This window comes from Lates calcarifer, unplaced genomic scaffold (assembly GCF_001640805.2).
Source record: "Lates calcarifer isolate ASB-BC8 unplaced genomic scaffold, TLL_Latcal_v3 _unitig_376_quiver_2995, whole genome shotgun sequence".
NCBI classification, from domain to species: domain Eukaryota; kingdom Metazoa; phylum Chordata; class Actinopteri; family Centropomidae; genus Lates; species Lates calcarifer.
Window position 1 is genome coordinate 1 of NW_026116514.1, and position 15,370 is coordinate 15,370.

General features: G+C 44.1%; 20 non-coding genes across 20 annotated transcripts; 15 read left to right on the forward strand and 5 right to left on the reverse strand.

Annotated features, from left to right (window-relative positions):
* Nucleotides 1-512: 512 nt before the first annotated feature.
* trnag-gcc (transfer RNA glycine (anticodon GCC)) lies at nucleotides 513-583 on the forward strand. The gene has a single exon. It is a non-coding gene; the product is annotated as a tRNA-Gly (tRNA).
* A 452-nt stretch (nucleotides 584-1,035) lies between these two features.
* Nucleotides 1,036-1,106, forward strand: trnaa-ugc (transfer RNA alanine (anticodon UGC)). Its single transcript has one exon. It is a non-coding gene; the product is annotated as a tRNA-Ala (tRNA).
* A 450-nt stretch (nucleotides 1,107-1,556) lies between these two features.
* trnag-ucc (transfer RNA glycine (anticodon UCC)) lies at nucleotides 1,557-1,628 on the forward strand. Its single transcript has one exon. It is a non-coding gene; the product is annotated as a tRNA-Gly (tRNA).
* A 541-nt stretch (nucleotides 1,629-2,169) lies between these two features.
* trnam-cau (transfer RNA methionine (anticodon CAU)) lies at nucleotides 2,170-2,242 on the reverse strand. The gene has a single exon. It is a non-coding gene; the product is annotated as a tRNA-Met (tRNA).
* Nucleotides 2,243-3,640: 1,398 nt separating this feature from the next.
* trnag-gcc (transfer RNA glycine (anticodon GCC)) lies at nucleotides 3,641-3,711 on the forward strand. The gene has a single exon. It is a non-coding gene; the product is annotated as a tRNA-Gly (tRNA).
* Nucleotides 3,712-4,164: 453 nt separating this feature from the next.
* On the forward strand, nucleotides 4,165-4,236 carry trnaa-ugc (transfer RNA alanine (anticodon UGC)). Its single transcript has one exon. It is a non-coding gene; the product is annotated as a tRNA-Ala (tRNA).
* Nucleotides 4,237-4,686: 450 nt separating this feature from the next.
* On the forward strand, nucleotides 4,687-4,758 carry trnag-ucc (transfer RNA glycine (anticodon UCC)). Its single transcript has one exon. It is a non-coding gene; the product is annotated as a tRNA-Gly (tRNA).
* A 541-nt stretch (nucleotides 4,759-5,299) lies between these two features.
* Nucleotides 5,300-5,372, reverse strand: trnam-cau (transfer RNA methionine (anticodon CAU)). Its single transcript has one exon. It is a non-coding gene; the product is annotated as a tRNA-Met (tRNA).
* Nucleotides 5,373-6,766: 1,394 nt separating this feature from the next.
* Nucleotides 6,767-6,837, forward strand: trnag-gcc (transfer RNA glycine (anticodon GCC)). Its single transcript has one exon. It is a non-coding gene; the product is annotated as a tRNA-Gly (tRNA).
* A 453-nt stretch (nucleotides 6,838-7,290) lies between these two features.
* On the forward strand, nucleotides 7,291-7,362 carry trnaa-ugc (transfer RNA alanine (anticodon UGC)). The gene has a single exon. It is a non-coding gene; the product is annotated as a tRNA-Ala (tRNA).
* Nucleotides 7,363-7,813: 451 nt separating this feature from the next.
* On the forward strand, nucleotides 7,814-7,885 carry trnag-ucc (transfer RNA glycine (anticodon UCC)). The gene has a single exon. It is a non-coding gene; the product is annotated as a tRNA-Gly (tRNA).
* Nucleotides 7,886-8,426: 541 nt separating this feature from the next.
* Nucleotides 8,427-8,499, reverse strand: trnam-cau (transfer RNA methionine (anticodon CAU)). The gene has a single exon. It is a non-coding gene; the product is annotated as a tRNA-Met (tRNA).
* Nucleotides 8,500-8,998: 499 nt separating this feature from the next.
* On the forward strand, nucleotides 8,999-9,080 carry trnas-aga (transfer RNA serine (anticodon AGA)). The gene has a single exon. It is a non-coding gene; the product is annotated as a tRNA-Ser (tRNA).
* Nucleotides 9,081-9,898: 818 nt separating this feature from the next.
* trnag-gcc (transfer RNA glycine (anticodon GCC)) lies at nucleotides 9,899-9,969 on the forward strand. The gene has a single exon. It is a non-coding gene; the product is annotated as a tRNA-Gly (tRNA).
* Nucleotides 9,970-10,422: 453 nt separating this feature from the next.
* On the forward strand, nucleotides 10,423-10,494 carry trnaa-ugc (transfer RNA alanine (anticodon UGC)). The gene has a single exon. It is a non-coding gene; the product is annotated as a tRNA-Ala (tRNA).
* Nucleotides 10,495-10,946: 452 nt separating this feature from the next.
* trnag-ucc (transfer RNA glycine (anticodon UCC)) lies at nucleotides 10,947-11,018 on the forward strand. The gene has a single exon. It is a non-coding gene; the product is annotated as a tRNA-Gly (tRNA).
* A 540-nt stretch (nucleotides 11,019-11,558) lies between these two features.
* Nucleotides 11,559-11,631, reverse strand: trnam-cau (transfer RNA methionine (anticodon CAU)). Its single transcript has one exon. It is a non-coding gene; the product is annotated as a tRNA-Met (tRNA).
* Nucleotides 11,632-13,550: 1,919 nt separating this feature from the next.
* On the forward strand, nucleotides 13,551-13,622 carry trnaa-ugc (transfer RNA alanine (anticodon UGC)). The gene has a single exon. It is a non-coding gene; the product is annotated as a tRNA-Ala (tRNA).
* A 451-nt stretch (nucleotides 13,623-14,073) lies between these two features.
* On the forward strand, nucleotides 14,074-14,145 carry trnag-ucc (transfer RNA glycine (anticodon UCC)). The gene has a single exon. It is a non-coding gene; the product is annotated as a tRNA-Gly (tRNA).
* A 541-nt stretch (nucleotides 14,146-14,686) lies between these two features.
* Nucleotides 14,687-14,759, reverse strand: trnam-cau (transfer RNA methionine (anticodon CAU)). Its single transcript has one exon. It is a non-coding gene; the product is annotated as a tRNA-Met (tRNA).
* Nucleotides 14,760-15,370: the final 611 nt, after the last annotated feature.

The following is a 15,370-nucleotide window of genomic DNA, read 5'->3' on the forward strand; positions in this document are numbered from 1 at the left end:
ATCCCACATGGTGTTTTGAACATAACTAATATTAAATACATTTACCTGTCTATTATACATTCTCAGTTGTGATAAACCATTCACAGAACTGTGGCTCTGCCAATTCAGCTGCAGTATGTTAGTTCAGTGTCTTTATCAGCAGTTCAAATCCTGCCATACACCAGAGCGGATGAGTAATATTGCAACAGAAGGCTGTTTGGAGGACTTTCTTCACATGGCTCGAGGTGTGAATGGGGTTAAATCACCTGGTTAAGGATCTCAAGGTCTTGTTACAGTTGGCTGATCGTTGTAGGCCACCACCTCTGTTTAAAGATGGATGTTCCAGATGGACATAGATGGCCTCTTCTACACCTCTCTCAAACCATCTGTCCTCTCTATCCAAAAAGTGGACATTATTGTCCTCGAAGGAGATCACATAATCTTATAAAGATCCCCCACCAAACTTTGACAATAAGAAAATACTCTTGTGAAGGCCTCCGTCAGTGCAGTGGTTACAAAGTGTGGTCATGTGAGCATTGGTGGTTCAGTGGTAGAATTCTCGCCTGCCACGCGGGAGGCCCGGGTTCGATTCCCGGCCAATGCAACAGGCTTTTTATTCAGTGTAGTTGTACATGTTCAAACATGTGTTTAATGCAATGTGAATTGCAGTGCACCTTGTAACCTAGATCTTGTAATCATGTAGCTTAGCGTTACTATAGACCATCATGATTTTGTGCTTTGTCTTTATCAAAAGTGAAAATCATCTACTAATATGATGAAGGTGTTTTAATATTGAGGGGTGCAGGAGGACACACAATCCTTAAGTGTAGTTGTGACCACGTCAGGCCATTTTGACACGGTCAAGCGAGTCGTTTGGCTCACATGAGCCCAGGTGTGACTCGTTGGTCGGTCGTTGCCCCACTTGACGTCATGTGAGTCGTTAGGGTCACACGGCTCGAGGTGTGAATGGGGTTAAATCACCTGGTTAGGCATCGCTAATAATTCAGTCAGTTGTGCTGTTCTGTGTGTGTCTGATGTCTCCTGTGTGTTTGCAGAGGGGATGTAGCTCAGTGGTAGAGCGCATGCTTTGCATGTATGAGGCCCCGGGTTCAATCCCGGCATCTCCATCAGCCTTTATGTTGACAACTACACATCACGTAGAGGGTGGAGATCTGCTGAAGAAACTGTAAATAACAGCCAAAGTCACAGATGGATGACAGAGTACAGGTAAAATCAATGTCTGAGGCGTCTTAGTAAGAGTTTGAGCCCATGTGCTGCCAGAACAGCTTTGTTGCACAGAGATTGATATTGTAGAAACTGTACAAGTCTCTGGAACTGTACTAGAGGAATGGATCCCCATTGTACCAAAAGATGGGGTGGACTGAAAAATATAAGCACCTCTCTCCAGAGTAGTAGCAATGAGAGTACAGTTGTAGTTTTTGTTTGGTGGTGATGGTGATCTGTCACAGCTGCAACATGTTTGCTGCCCCTCCTCCTTCTCTTTTCCCTCTCTCCTCTCCTGTGGAATTCCTGACACAAACTGCTGACTCTGCAGTGGAATTCCTTGTTTTGCCACTGCGATGGTGGTATAGTGGTGAGCATAGCTGCCTTCCAAGCAGTTGACCCGGGTTCGATTCCCGGCCATCGCAATAGTTTTTCTTTCTGCGGAATGCTCACAGTACAGCGTACGCTAACTTTATTGTAGGATCAGTGCTCGTCTTGTTTTTTGCTGTTATGAGAGTTATGAGCTGTATGGTATGGTTGATGGGTACAAGTTGACAAGTAACAGGATCATATTCAGGTTTCATACTGAACAGGGCTGTTGTTAAATTGAATGGTTATTACAGTCTGAAATGACTTTGGCTCATCCACAATATAAAAATCATATGCACATTTTCAGTGTAACTGGGAAACTTAGTTCAGTGGTGAAATTTTCACTTTCCACGTGTGTTTGAGATGCACCAGTACACATTATATCTGCATTTTCTGTTGGCATTAGATGAACAGATTTGAGCATGTACAGATCCATGCACAGACAAGCAGTTCTGACAAAACATACTGGGACTGGGACAACTCTGTGTCCCAAACTGCGACTGCACTGATTTCCCCGGTGTCTTCTCTACAACATCCAACACACTGTTCTCAGTTTCTCATTGTTCTGTCTACATAATGAACACGTACCTAAACATTTGCCCCGTGTGAGGCTCGAACTCACGACCTTCAGATTATGAGACTGACGCGCTGCCTACTGCGCCAACGAGGCCCACAGTGCAGCTGGTACAGAGGAGATAGCAGGAATCAAAAGAAGGAGGTGACTTACTGTGTTGCTGATTGTGGTGCAAGTATGTTGAAATGATACAGTTCTTATGTGACAAACCATACAGACAGGGAGTTTTGTTGAACAGTAAAGCAGTAAAATGACGCGTGAGTTGCAACTCCTGCATGGCTGTTCTCTATGAACACTTTTGGTTTCTGATGCAGCTGGCCAATATGTCCATGTTTATATGAAGAGATAAAAACTTTGACGTTTTGATGTGGTCATAAAGATGTCACTGGGATGTCACTGATATTCTATTCTGTTCTATATAGAAGCTAGTAGAATATTGCTCACTCAGTAAAGAAAACACAGTAACGGATTATAATCTAAAAAAAATCTTTATCAGTGGTAGAGCGCATGCTTTGCATGTATGAGGCCCAGGGTTCAATCCCCATCTCCATTTGGAGATGCAATGGTGCAGGCAGTGCAGATCCACAGCAATCGGTAGTAGTGGTTAAGGCGATGGACTAGAAATCCATTGGGGTCTCCCCGCGCAGGTTCGAATCCTGCCGACAACGTCAGACCATTTTGACATGGTCAAGCAAGTTGTTTGGCCCATGGCCCAGGTGTGACTCGTTGGTCGGTCGTTGCTCCACCTGTGAGTCGTTAGGGTCACATGGCTCGAGGTGTGAATGGGGTTAAATCACCTGGTTAAGGATCTGAAGTCGTGTTACAGTTGGCTGATCGTTGTAGGCCACCACCTCTGTTGTGTTTGTTTTACACCTCTCTCAAGCTCCTCCTCTTCTCCACTCCTCCTCCCTCTACTTATTATACTTAGTCTAAACAGAAGTGGCTAATCCATTATAAACACACCAGTTTAAAATTGACCTTATCCCACATGGTGTTTTGAACATAACTAATATTAAATACATTTACCTGTCTATTATACATTCTCAGTTGTGATAAACCATTCACAGAACTGTGGCTCTGCCAATTCAGCTGCAGTATGTTAGTTCAGTGTCTTTATCAGCAGTTCAAATCCTGCCATACACCAGAGCGGATGAGTAATATTGCAACAGAAGGCTGTTTGGAGGACTTTCTTCACATGGCTCGAGGTGTGAATGGGGTTAAATCACCTGGTTAAGGATCTCAAGGTCTTGTTACAGTTGGCTGATCGTTGTAGGCCACCACCTCTGTTTAAAGATGGATGTTCCAGATGGACATAGATGGCCTCTTCTACACCTCTCTCAAACCATCTGTCCTCTCTATCCAAAAAGTGGACATTATTGTCCTCGAAGGAGATCACATAATCTTATAAAGATCCCCCCACCAAACTTTGACAATAAGAAAATACTCTTGTGAAGGCCTCCGTCAGCGCAGTGGTTACAAAGTGTGGTCATGTGAGCATTGGTGGTTCAGTGGTAGAATTCTCGCCTGCCACGCGGGAGGCCCGGGTTCGATTCCCGGCCAATGCAACAGGCTTTTTATTCAGTGTAGTTGTACATGTTCAAACATGTGTTTAATGCAATGTGAATTGCAGTGCACCTTGTAACCTAGATCTTGTAATCATGTAGCTTAGCGTTACTATAGACCATCATGATTTTGTGCTTTGTCTTTATCAAAAGTGAAAATCATCTACTAATATGATTAAGGTGTTTTAATATTGAGGGGTGCAGGAGGACACACAATCCTTAAGTGTAGTTGTGACCACGTCAGGCCATTTTGACACGGTCAAGCGAGTCGTTTGGCTCACATGAGCCCAGGTGTGACTCGTTGGTCGGTCGTTGCCCCACCTTGACGTCATGTGAGTCGTTAGGGTCACACGGCTCGAGGTGTGAATGGGGTTAAATCACCTGGTTAGGCATCGCTAATAATTCAGTCAGTTGTGCTGTTCTGTGTGTGTCTGATGTCTCCTGTGTGTTTGCAGAGGGGATGTAGCTCAGTGGTAGAGCGCATGCTTTGCATGTATGAGGCCCCGGGTTCAATCCCCGGCATCTCCATCAGCCTTTATGTTGACAACTACACATCACGTAGAGGGTGGAGATCTGCTGAAGAAACTGTAAATAACAGCCAAAGTCACAGATGGATGACAGAGTACAGGTAAAATCAATGTCTGAGGCGTCTTAGTAAGAGTTTGAGCCCCATGTGCTGCCAGAACAGCTTTGTTGCACAGAGATTGATATTGTAGAAACTGTACAAGTCTCTGGAACTGTACTAGAGGAATGGATCCCCATTGTACCAAAAGATGGGGTGGACTGAAAAATATAAGCACCTCTCTCCAGAGTAGTAGCAATGAGAGTACAGTTGTAGTTTTTGTTTGGTGGTGATGGTGATCTGTCACAGCTGCAACATGTTTGCTGCCCTCCTCCTTCTCTTTTCCCTCTCTCCTCTCCTGTGGAATTCCTGACACAAACTGCTGACTCTGCAGTGGAATTCCTTGTTTTTCCACTGCGATGGTGGTATAGTGGTGAGCATAGCTGCCTTCCAAGCAGTTGACCCGGGTTCGATTCCCGGCCATCGCAATAGTTTTTCTTTCTGCGGAATGCTCACAGTACAGCGTACGCTAACTTTATTGTAGGATCAGTGCTCGTCTTGTTTTTTGCTGTTATGAGAGTTATGAGCTGTATGGTATGGTTGATGGGTACAAGTTGACAAGTAACAGGATCATATTCAGGTTTCATACTGAACAGGGCTGTTGTTAAATTGAATGGTTATTACAGTCTGAAATGACTTTGGCTCATCCACAATATAAAAATCATATGCACATTTTCAGTGTAACTGGGAAACTTAGTTCAGTGGTGAAATTTTCACTTTCCACGTGTGTTTGAGATGCACCAGTACACATTATATCTGCATTTTCTGTTGGCATTAGATGAACAGATTTGAGCATGTACAGATCCATGCACAGACAAGCAGTTCTGACAAAACATACTGGGACTGGGACAACTCTGTGTCCCAAACTGCGACTGCACTGATTTCCCCGGTGTCTTCTCTACAACATCCAACACACTGTTCTCAGTTTCTCATTGTTCTGTCTACATAATGAACACGTACCTAAACATTTGCCCCGTGTGAGGCTCGAACTCACGACCTTCAGATTATGAGACTGACGCGCTGCCTACTGCGCCAACGAGGCCCACAGTGCAGCTGGTACAGAGGAGATAGCAGGAATCAAAAGAAGGAGGTGACTTACTGTGTTGCTGATTGTGGTGCAAGTATGTTGAAATGATACAGTTCTTATGTGACAAACCATACAGACAGGGAGTTTTGTTGAACAGTAAAGCAGTAAAATGACGCGTGAGTTGCAACTCCTGCATGGCTGTTCTCTATGAACACTTTTGGTTTCTGATGCAGCTGGCCAATATGTCCATGTTTATATGAAGAGATAAAAACTTTGACGTTTTGATGTGGTCATAAAGATGTCACTGGGATGTCACTGATATTCTATTCTGTTCTATATAGAAGCTAGTAGAATATTGCTCACTCAGTAAAGAAAACACAGTAACGGATTATAATCTAAAAAAAATCTTTATCAGTGGTAGAGCGCATGCTTTGCATGTATGAGGCCAGGGTTCAATCCCCGGCATCTCCATTGAGGGGTGCAGGAGGACACACAATCGTAACAATTATGTAGTTGTCGTGGCCGAGTGGTTAAGGCGATGGACTAGAAATCCATTGGGTCTCCCGCGCAGGTTCGAATCCTGCGACAACGTCAGACCATTTTGACATGGTCAAGCAAGTTGTTTGGCCCAGGTGTGACTCGTTGGTCGGTCGTTGCTCCACCTGTGAGTCGTTAGGGTCACATGGCTCGAGGTGTGAATGGGGTTAAATCACCTGGTTAAGGATCTGAAGTCGTGTTACAGTTGGCTGATCGTTGTAGGCCACCACCTCTGTTGTGTTTGTTTTACACCTCTCTCAAGCTCCTCCTCTTCTCCACTCCTCCTCCCTCTACTTATTATACTTAGTCTAAACAGAAGTGGCTAATCCATTATAAACACACCAGTTTAAAATTGACCTTATCCCACATGGTGTTTTGAACATAACTAATATTAAATACATTTACCTGTCTATTATACATTCTCAGTTGTGATAAACCATTCACAGAACTGTGGCTCTGCCAATTCAGCTGCAGTATGTTAGTTCAGTGTCTTTATCAGCAGTTCAAATCCTGCCATACACCAGAGCGGATGAGTGATATTGCAACAGAATGCTGTTTGGAGGACTTTCTTCACATGGCTCGAGGTGTGAATGGGGTTAAATCACCTGGTTAAGGATCTCAAGGTCTTGTTACAGTTGGCTGATCGTTGTAGGCCACCACCTCTGTTTAAAGATGGATGTTCCAGATGGACATAGATGGCCTCTTCTACACCTCTCTCAAACCATCTGTCCTCTCTATCCAAAAAGTGGACATTATTGTCCTCGAAGGAGATCACATAATCTTATAAAGATCCCCCACCAAACTTTGACAATAAGAAAATACTCTTGTGAAGGCCTCCGTCAGCGCAGTGGTTACAAAGTGTGGTCATGTGAGCATTGGTGGTTCAGTGGTAGAATTCTCGCCTGCCACGCGGGAGGCCCGGGTTCGATTCCCGGCCAATGCAACAGGCTTTTTATTCAGTGTAGTTGTACATGTTCAAACATGTGTTTAATGCAATGTGAATTGCAGTGCACCTTGTAACCTAGATCTTGTAATCATGTAGCTTAGCGTTACTATAGACCATCATGATTTTGTGCTTTGTCTTTATCAAAAGTGAAAATCATCTACTAATATGATTAAGGTGTTTTAATATTGAGGGGTGCAGGAGGACACACAATCCTTAAGTGTAGTTGTGACCACGTCAGGCCATTTTGACACGGTCAAGCGAGTCGTTTGGCTCACATGAGCCCAGGTGTGACTCGTTGGTCGGTCGTTGCCCCACCTTGACGTCATGTGAGTCGTTAGGGTCACACGGCTCGAGGTGTGAATGGGGTTAAATCACCTGGTTAGGCATCGCTAATAATTCAGTCAGTTGTGCTGTTCTGTGTGTGTCTGATGTCTCCTGTGTGTTTGCAGAGGGGATGTAGCTCAGTGGTAGAGCGCATGCTTTGCATGTATGAGGCCCCGGGTTCAATCCCCGGCATCTCCATCAGCCTTTATGTTGACAACTACACATCACGTAGAGGGTGGAGATCTGCTGAAGAAACTGTAAATAACAGCCAAAGTCACAGATGGATGACAGAGTACAGGTAAAATCAATGTCTGAGGCGTCTTAGTAAGAGTTTGAGCCCCATGTGCTGCCAGAACAGCTTTGTTGCACAGAGATTGATATTGTAGAAACTGTACAAGTCTCTGGAACTGTACTAGAGGAATGGATCCCCATTGTACCAAAAGATGGGGTGGACTGAAAAATATAAGCACCTCTCTCCAGAGTAGTAGCAATGAGAGTACAGTTGTAGTTTTTGTTTGGTGGTGATGGTGATCTGTCACAGCTGCAACATGTTTGCTGCCCCTCCTCCTTCTCTTTTCCCTCTCTCCTCTCCTGTGGAATTCCTGACACAAACTGCTGACTCTGCAGTGGAATTCCTTGTTTTTCCACTGCGATGGTGGTATAGTGGTGAGCATAGCTGCCTTCCAAGCAGTTGACCCGGGTTCGATTCCCGGCCATCGCAATAGTTTTTCTTTCTGCGGAATGCTCACAGTACAGCGTACGCTAACTTTATTGTAGGATCAGTGCTCGTCTTGTTTTTTGCTGTTATGAGAGTTATGAGCTGTATGGTATGGTTGATGGGTACAAGTTGACAAGTAACAGGATCATATTCAGGTTTCATACTGAACAGGGCTGTTGTTAAATTGAATGGTTATTACAGTCTGAAATGACTTTGGCTCATCCACAATATAAAAATCATATGCACATTTTCAGTGTAACTGGGAAACTTAGTTCAGTGGTGAAATTTTCACTTTCCACGTGTGTTTGAGATGCACCAGTACACATTATATCTGCATTTTCTGTTGGCATTAGATGAACAGATTTGAGCATGTACAGATCCATGCACAGACAAGCAGTTCTGACAAAACATACTGGGACTGGGACAACTCTGTGTCCCAAACTGCGACTGCACTGATTTCCCCGGTGTCTTCTCTACAACATCCAACACACTGTTCTCAGTTTCTCATTGTTCTGTCTACATAATGAACACGTACCTAAACATTTGCCCCGTGTGAGGCTCGAACTCACGACCTTCAGATTATGAGACTGACGCGCTGCCTACTGCGCCAACGAGGCCCGCAGTGCAGCTGGTACAGAGGAGATAGCAGGAATCAAAAGAAGGAGGTGACTTACTGTGTTGCTGATTGTGGTGCAAGTATGTTGAAATGATACAGTTCTTATGTGACAAACCATACAGACAGGGAGTTTTGTTGAACAGTAAAGCAGTAAAATGACGCGTGAGTTGCAACTCCTGCATGGCTGTTCTCTATGAACACTTTTGGTTTCTGATGCAGCTGGCCAATATGTCCATGTTTATATGAAGAGATAAAAACTTTGACGTTTTGATGTGGTCATAAAGATGTCACTGGGATGTCACTGATATTCTATTCTGTTCTATATAGAAGCTAGTAGAATATTGCTCACTCAGTAAAGAAAACACAGTAACGGATTATAATCTAAAAAAAATCTTTATCAGTGGTAGAGCGCATGCTTTGCATGTATGAGGCCCAGGGTTCAATCCCCGGCATCTCCATTGAGGGGTGCAGGAGGACACACAATCGCTAACAATTATGTAGTTGTCGTGGCCGAGTGGTTAAGGCGATGGACTAGAAATCCATTGGGGTCTCCCCGCGCAGGTTCGAATCCTGCCGACAACGTCAGACCATTTTGACATGGTCAAGCAAGTTGTTTGGCCCAGGTGTGACTCGTTGGTCGGTCGTTGCTCCACCTGTGAGTCGTTAGGGTCACATGGCTCGAGGTGTGAATGGGGTTAAATCACCTGGTTAAGGATCTGAAGTCGTGTTACAGTTGGCTGATCGTTGTAGGCCACCACCTCTGTTGTGTTTGTTTTACACCTCTCTCAAGCTCCTCCTCTTCTCCACTCCTCCTCCCTCTACTTATTATACTTAGTCTAAACAGAAGTGGCTAATCCATTATAAACACACCAGTTTAAAATTGACCTTATCCCACATGGTGTTTTGAACATAACTAATATTAAATACATTTACCTGTCTATTATACATTCTCAGTTGTGATAAACCATTCACAGAACTGTGGCTCTGCCAATTCAGCTGCAGTATGTTAGTTCAGTGTCTTTATCAGCAGTTCAAATCCTGCCATACACCAGAGCGGATGAGTGATATTGCAACAGAATGCTGTTTGGAGGACTTTCTTCACATGGCTCGAGGTGTGAATGGGGTTAAATCACCTGGTTAAGGATCTCAAGGTCTTGTTACAGTTGGCTGATCGTTGTAGGCCACCACCTCTGTTTAAAGATGGATGTTCCAGATGGACATAGATGGCCTCTTCTACACCTCTCTCAAACCATCTGTCCTCTCTATCCAAAAAGTGGACATTATTGTCCTCGAAGGAGATCACATAATCTTATAAAGATCCCCCACCAAACTTTGACAATAAGAAAATACTCTTGTGAAGGCCTCCGTCAGCGCAGTGGTTACAAAGTGTGGTCATGTGAGCATTGGTGGTTCAGTGGTAGAATTCTCGCCTGCCACGCGGGAGGCCCGGGTTCGATTCCCGGCCAATGCAACAGGCTTTTTATTCAGTGTAGTTGTACATGTTCAAACATGTGTTTAATGCAATGTGAATTGCAGTGCACCTTGTAACCTAGATCTTGTAATCATGTAGCTTAGCGTTACTATAGACCATCATGATTTTGTGCTTTGTCTTTATCAAAAGTGAAAATCATCTACTAATATGATTAAGGTGTTTTAATATTGAGGGGTGCAGGAGGACACACAATCCTTAAGTGTAGTTGTGACCACGTCAGGCCATTTTGACACGGTCAAGCGAGTCGTTTGGCTCACATGAGCCCAGGTGTGACTCGTTGGTCGGTCGTTGCCCCACCTTGACGTCATGTGAGTCGTTAGGGTCACACGGCTCGAGGTGTGAATGGGGTTAAATCACCTGGTTAGGCATCGCTAATAATTCAGTCAGTTGTGCTGTTCTGTGTGTGTCTGATGTCTCCTGTGTGTTTGCAGAGGGGATGTAGCTCAGTGGTAGAGCGCATGCTTTGCATGTATGAGGCCCCGGGTTCAATCCCCGGCATCTCCATCAGCCTTTATGTTGACAACTACACATCACGTAGAGGGTGGAGATCTGCTGAAGAAACTGTAAATAACAGCCAAAGTCACAGATGGATGACAGAGTACAGGTAAAATCAATGTCTGAGGCGTCTTAGTAAGAGTTTGAGCCCCATGTGCTGCCAGAACAGCTTTGTTGCACAGAGATTGATATTGTAGAAACTGTACAAGTCTCTGGAACTGTACTAGAGGAATGGATCCCCATTGTACCAAAAGATGGGGTGGACTGAAAAATATAAGCACCTCTCTCCAGAGTAGTAGCAATGAGAGTACAGTTGTAGTTTTTTGTTTGGTGGTGATGGTGATCTGTCACAGCTGCAACATGTTTGCTGCCCCTCCTCCTTCTCTTTTCCCTCTCTCCTCTCCTGTGGAATTCCTGACACAAACTGCTGACTCTGCAGTGGAATTCCTTGTTTTTCCACTGCGATGGTGGTATAGTGGTGAGCATAGCTGCCTTCCAAGCAGTTGACCCGGGTTCGATTCCCGGCCATCGCAATAGTTTTTCTTTCTGCGGAATGCTCACAGTACAGCGTACGCTAACTTTATTGTAGGATCAGTGCTCGTCTTGTTTTTTGCTGTTATGAGAGTTATGAGCTGTATGGTATGGTTGATGGGTACAAGTTGACAAGTAACAGGATCATATTCAGGTTTCATACTGAACAGGGCTGTTGTTAAATTGAATGGTTATTACAGTCTGAAATGACTTTGGCTCATCCACAATATAAAAATCATATGCACATTTTTCAGTGTAACTGGGAAACTTAGTTCAGTGGTGAAATTTTCACTTTCCACGTGTGTTTGAGATGCACCAGTACACATTATATCTGCATTTTCTGTTGGCATTAGATGAACAGATTTGAGCATGTACAGATCCATGCACAGACAAGCAGTTCTGACAAAACATACTGGGACTGGGACAACTCTGTGTCCAAACTGCGACTGCACTGATTTCCCGGTGTCTTCTCTACAACATCCAACACACTGTTCTCAGTTTCTCATTGTTCTGTCTACATAATGAACACGTACCTAAACATTTGCCCCGTGTGAGGCTCGAACTCACGACCTTCAGATTATGAGACTGACGCGCTGCCTACTGCGCCAACGAGGCCCACAGTGCAGCTGGTACAGAGGAGATAGCAGGAATCAAAAGAAGGAGGTGACTTACTGTGTTGCTGATTGTGGTGCAAGTATGTTGAAATGATACAGTTCTTATGTGACAAACCATACAGACAGGGAGTTTTGTTGAACAGTAAAGCAGTAAAATGACGCGTGAGTTGCAACTCCTGCATGGCTGTTCTCTATGAACACTTTTGGTTTCTGATGCAGCTGGCCAATATGTCCATGTTTATATGAAGAGATAAAAACTTTGACGTTTTGATGTGGTCATAAAGATGTCACTGGGATGTCACTGATATTCTATTCTGTTCTATATAGAAGCTAGTAGAATATTGCTCACTCAGTAAAGAAAACACAGTAACGGATTATAATCTAAAAAAAATCTTTATCAGTGGTAGAGCGCATGCTTTGCATGTATGATGCATGCTGATTACATCAGATGGCTGCACACAGGGCAGTGTATAGATCTTGTCGCCCCGAGTGGTTATATCATGAGATAGTGGTTAAGGCGATGGACTAGAAATCCATTGGGGTCTCCCGCGCAGGTTCGAATCCTGCCGACAACGTCAGACCATTTTGACATGGTCAAGCAAGTTGTTTGGCTCACATGAGTGTGACTCGTTGGTCGGTCGTTGCCCCACCTGTGAGTCGTTAGGGTCACATGGCTCGAGGTGTGAATGGGGTTAAATCACCTGGTTAAGGATCTGAAGTCGTGTTACAGTTGGCTGATCGTTGTAGGCCACCACCTCTGTTGTGTTTGTTTTACACCTCTCTCAAGCTCCTCCTCTTCTCCACTCCTCCTCCCTCTACTTATTATACTTAGTCTAAACAGAAGTGGCTAATCCATTATAAACACACCAGTTTAAAATTGACCTTATCCCACATGGTGTTTTGAACATAACTAATATTAAATACATTTACCTGTCTATTATACATTCTCAGTTGTGATAAACCATTCACAGAACTGTGGCTCTGCCAATTCAGCTGCAGTATGTTAGTTCAGTGTCTTTATCAGCAGTTCAAATCCTGCCATACACCAGAGCGGATGAGTAATATTGCAACAGAAGGCTGTTTGGAGGACTTTCTTCACATGGCTCGAGGTGTGAATGGGGTTAAATCACCTGGTTAAGGATCTCAAGGTCTTGTTACAGTTGGCTGATCGTTGTAGGCCACCACCTCTGTTTAAAGATGGATGTTCCAGATGGACATAGATGGCCTCTTCTACACCTCTCTCAAACCATCTGTCCTCTCTATCCAAAAAGTGGACATTATTGTCCTCGAAGGAGATCACATAATCTTATAAAGATCCCCCACCAAACTTTGACAATAAGAAAATACTCTTGTGAAGGCCTCCGTCAGCGCAGTGGTTACAAAGTGTGGTCATGTGAGCATTGGTGGTTCAGTGGTAGAATTCTCGCCTGCCACGCGGGAGGCCCGGGTTCGATTCCGGCCAATGCAACAGGCTTTTTATTCAGTGTAGTTGTACATGTTCAAACATGTGTTTAATGCAATGTGAATTGCAGTGCACCTTGTAACCTAGATCTTGTAATCATGTAGCTTAGCGTTACTATAGACCATCATGATTTTGTGCTTTGTCTTTATCAAAAGTGAAAATCATCTACTAATATGATGAAGGTGTTTTAATATTGAGGGGTGCAGGAGGACACACAATCCTTAAGTGTAGTTGTGACCACGTCAGGCCATTTTGACACGGTCAAGCGAGTCGTTTGGCTCACATGAGCCCAGGTGTGACTCGTTGGTCGGTCGTTGCCCCACCTTGACGTCATGTGAGTCGTTAGGGTCACACGGCTCGAGGTGTGAATGGGGTTAAATCACCTGGTTAGGCATCGCTAATAATTCAGTCAGTTGTGCTGTTCTGTGTGTGTCTGATGTCTCCTGTGTGTTTGCAGAGGGGATGTAGCTCAGTGGTAGAGCGCATGCTTTGCATGTATGAGGCCCCGGGTTCAATCCCCGGCATCTCCATCAGCCTTTATGTTGACAACTACACATCACGTAGAGGGTGGAGATCTGCTGAAGAAACTGTAAATAACAGCCAAAGTCACAGATGGATGACAGAGTACAGGTAAAATCAATGTCTGAGGCGTCTTAGTAAGAGTTTGAGCCCCATGTGCTGCCAGAACAGCTTTGTTGCACAGAGATTGATATTGTAGAAACTGTACAAGTCTCTGGAACTGTACTAGAGGAATGGATCCCCATTGTACCAAAAGATGGGGTGGACTGAAAAATATAAGCACCTCTCTCCAGAGTAGTAGCAATGAGAGTACAGTTGTAGTTTTTGTTTGGTGGTGATGGTGATCTGTCACAGCTGCAACATGTTTGCTGCCCCTCCTCCTTCTCTTTTCCCTCTCTCCTCTCCTGTGGAATTCCTGACACAAACTGCTGACTCTGCAGTGGAATTCCTTGTTTTGCCACTGCGATGGTGGTATAGTGGTGAGCATAGCTGCCTTCCAAGCAGTTGACCCGGGTTCGATTCCCGGCCATCGCAATAGTTTTTCTTTCTGCGGAATGCTCACAGTACAGCGTACGCTAACTTTATTGTAGGATCAGTGCTCGTCTTGTTTTTTGCTGTTATGAGAGTTATGAGCTGTATGGTATGGTTGATGGGTACAAGTTGACAAGTAACAGGATCATATTCAGGTTTCATACTGAACAGGGCTGTTGTTAAATTGAATGGTTATTACAGTCTGAAATGACTTTGGCTCATCCACAATATAAAAATCATATGCACATTTTCAGTGTAACTGGGAAACTTAGTTCAGTGGTGAAATTTTCACTTTCCACGTGTGTTTGAGATGCACCAGTACACATTATATCTGCATTTTCTGTTGGCATTAGATGAACAGATTTGAGCATGTACAGATCCATGCACAGACAAGCAGTTCTGACAAAACATACTGGGACTGGGACAACTCTGTGTCCCAAACTGCGACTGCACTGATTTCCCCGGTGTCTTCTCTACAACATCCAACACACTGTTCTCAGTTTCTCATTGTTCTGTCTACATAATGAACACGTACCTAAACATTTGCCCCGTGTGAGGCTCGAACTCACGACCTTCAGATTATGAGACTGACGCGCTGCCTACTGCGCCAACGAGGCCCACAGTGCAGCTGGTACAGAGGAGATAGCAGGAATCAAAAGAAGGAGGTGACTTACTGTGTTGCTGATTGTGGTGCAAGTATGTTGAAATGATACAGTTCTTATGTGACAAACCATACAGACAGGGAGTTTTGTTGAACAGTAAAGCAGTAAAATGACGCGTGAGTTGCAACTCCTGCATGGCTGTTCTCTATGAACACTTTTGGTTTCTGATGCAGCTGGCCAATATGTCCATGTTTATATGAAGAGATAAAAACTTTGACGTTTTGATGTGGTCATAAAGATGTCACTGGGATGTCACTGATATTCTATTCTGTTCTATATAGAAGCTAGTAGAATATTGCTCACTCAGTAAAGAAAACACAGTAACGGATTATAATCTAAAAAAAATCTTTATCAGTGGTAGAGCGCATGCTTTGCATGTATGAGCCCTGGGTTCAATCCCCGGCATCTCCATCAGCCTTTATGTTGACAACTAAATAGCTGATTACATCAGATGCAATGTTCCCTCTAAGCTGCACACAGTGCATGGTTGTGTGAATTGCTTAACAGTACCATGCAGTGCACCTTGTAACCTAGATCTTGTAATCATGTAGCTTAGCGTTACTATA